Source organism: Hoplias malabaricus, chromosome 1 (genome assembly GCF_029633855.1).
Source record: "Hoplias malabaricus isolate fHopMal1 chromosome 1, fHopMal1.hap1, whole genome shotgun sequence".
Lineage (NCBI taxonomy): Eukaryota > Metazoa > Chordata > Actinopteri > Characiformes > Erythrinidae > Hoplias > Hoplias malabaricus.
This window is the reverse complement of record NC_089800.1, coordinates 16,870,881-16,873,380: the sequence shown is the minus strand read 5'-3', so window position 1 is coordinate 16,873,380 and position 2,500 is coordinate 16,870,881. Positions and strand designations below refer to the sequence as shown.

At 42.4% G+C, this 2,500-nt stretch overlaps 4 non-coding genes across 4 annotated transcripts; all 4 read left to right on the top strand.

Moving 5' to 3' along the window:
- Nucleotides 1–716: 716 nt before the first annotated feature.
- trnar-ccu (transfer RNA arginine (anticodon CCU)) lies at nt 717–789 on the top strand. The gene has a single exon. It is a non-coding gene; the product is annotated as a tRNA-Arg (tRNA).
- A 7-nt stretch (nt 790–796) lies between these two features.
- On the top strand, nt 797–868 carry trnam-cau (transfer RNA methionine (anticodon CAU)). Its single transcript has one exon. It is a non-coding gene; the product is annotated as a tRNA-Met (tRNA).
- A 969-nt stretch (nt 869–1,837) lies between these two features.
- On the top strand, nt 1,838–1,910 carry trnar-ccu (transfer RNA arginine (anticodon CCU)). Its single transcript has one exon. It is a non-coding gene; the product is annotated as a tRNA-Arg (tRNA).
- Nucleotides 1,911–1,917: 7 nt separating this feature from the next.
- trnam-cau (transfer RNA methionine (anticodon CAU)) lies at nt 1,918–1,989 on the top strand. The gene has a single exon. It is a non-coding gene; the product is annotated as a tRNA-Met (tRNA).
- The last annotated feature ends 511 nt before the right edge of the window (nt 1,990–2,500 follow it).

The window sequence follows — 2,500 nt, the reverse complement described above, 5'->3', positions numbered from 1 at the left end:
TATCTTTACATGAGGGGGCACCCAGATTTGAACTGGGGACCTCTTTTGATCTGCAGTCATTTTTGAGCAAAACTTTTGACTTTCTCCAACCTTCTCTGTACTCACACCCTGAGCAGAGGAGACTCATATTTAGACAGCGCTGGTCTTACTTTCAAGACATCTCATGCCAAAGCCAAGATCTGATGGTTTCACTTTCAATACATTCAAGTGAAAACATATATGGGTTTTGGACAGTGGAAATCTACAACTCTAATGACATATATGACATTATGGGGACATCGGATGCATGAAAAATGTTTTTTTCTTAGCATGAAAATAACGTTATCCCAAAGAGTAACCAGTCTTTGGCCATCCTATCTGTAATATATTTCACATCAGTAAAACATCATGTTTGTGCCAAAATAACAAACATTTATTGATGCATCCCATGTCTCCTTGATCTCATATCTGTCTTTAGAGTTGTAAAATTTCAAGTGTCCAAAACCCACATATTTTTTGACTGTAATATATTGGAAGTGGGATGGTGAGATCTCAGCTTTGGAACAACATAGGAGGATTTGACAAGCACACCTGCCTATGTCTGAGTCTCCCTTACGCAGGGTATGAGTTTGGAGAGGATTGGAGAAAGTCAAAAATTTCACCCAAAAATTTTCCAAAGGTGACCGGTGAATGCAAAGGCAAGCTAGGCAAGGAGAATATATGGAGTTTTTTTCTGAGCCCCATTGGCCTAATGGATAAGGCACTGGCCTCCTAAGCCAGGGATTGTGGGTTCGAGTCCCATCTGGGGTGTACTGCTAGCAGAGTGGCGCAGCGGAAGCGTGCTGGGCCCATAACCCAGAGGTCGATGGATCGAAACCATCCTCTGCTAAAGATGAAGACACCCACCAATCTTTGGGGTTTCAGTTTCAGAGAAAAGGAGGCCAAGCTCTCTTGCTAGGATGTTCTCTCTCACGTCAGTGAAAAGATAAGTCTAACCAATGCTATCTTTACATGAGGGGGCACCCAGATTTGAACTGGGGACCTCTTTTGATCTGCAGTCATTTTTGAGCAAAACTTTTGACTTTCTCCAATCTTCTCTGTACTCACACCCTGAGCAGAGGAGACTCATATTTAGACAGCGCTGGTCTTACTTTCAAGACATCTCATGCCAAAGCCAAGATCTGATGGTTTCACTTTCAATACATTCAAGTGAAAACATATATGGGCTTTGGACAGTGGAAATCTACAACTCTAATGACATATATGACATTATGGGGACATCAGATGCATGAAAAATGTTTTTTTCTTAGCATAAAAATAACGTTATCCCAAAGAGTAACCAGTCTTTGGCCATCCTATCTGTAATATATTTCACATCAGTGAAACATCATGTTTGTGCCAAAATAACAAACATGTATTGATGCATCCCATGTCTCCTTGATCTCATATCTGTCTTTAGAGTTGTAAAATTTCAAGTGTCCAAAACCCACATATTTTTTGACTGTAATATATTGGAAGTGGGATGGTCAGATCTCAGCTTTGGAACAACATAGGAGGATTTGACAAGCTGCCCTGTGAAGGACTGGCGTCCCCTCCAGGGTGAATTCCTGCCTTGCGCCCGATGATTCCAGGTAGGCTCTGGACCCCCCGCGACCATAAATTGGATAAGCGGTTACAGATAATGGATGGATGGATGGATTTGACAAGCACACCTGCCTATGTCTGAGTCTCCCTTACGCAAGGTATGAGTTTGGAGAGGATTGGAGAAAGTCAAAAATTTCACCCAAAAATTTTCCAAAGGTGACCGGTGAATGCAAAGGCAAGCTAGAAAAGGAGAATATGTGGAGTTTTTTTCTGAGCCCCAGTGGCCTAATGGATAAGGCACTGGCCTCCTAAGCCAGGGATTGTGGGTTCGAGTCCCATCTGGGGTGTACTGCTAGCAGAGTGGCGCAGCGGAAGCGTGCTGGGCCCATAACCCAGAGGTCGATGGATCGAAACCATCCTCTGCTAAAGATGAAGACACCCAACAATCTTTGGGGTTGCATTTTCAGACAAAAGGAGGCCAAGCTCTCTTGCTAGGATGTTCTCTCTCACATCAGTGAAAAGATAAGTCTAACCAATGCTATCTTTACATGAGGGGGCACCCAGATTTGAACTGGGGACCTCTTTTGATCTGCAGTCATTTTTGAGCAAAACTTTTGACTTTCTCCAATCTTCTCTGTACTCACACCCTGAGCAGAGGAGACTCATATTTAGACAGCGCTGGTCTTACTTTCAAGACATCTCATGCCAAAGCCAAGATCTGATGGTTTCACTTTCAATACATTCAAGTGAAAACATATATGGGCTTTGGACAGTGGAAATCTACAACTCTAATGACATATATGACATTATGGGGACATCAGATGCATGAAAAATGTTTTTTTCTTAGCATAAAAATAACGTTATCCCAAAGAGTAACCAGTCTTTGGCCATCCTATCTGTAATATATTTCACATCAGTGAAACATCATGTTTGTGCC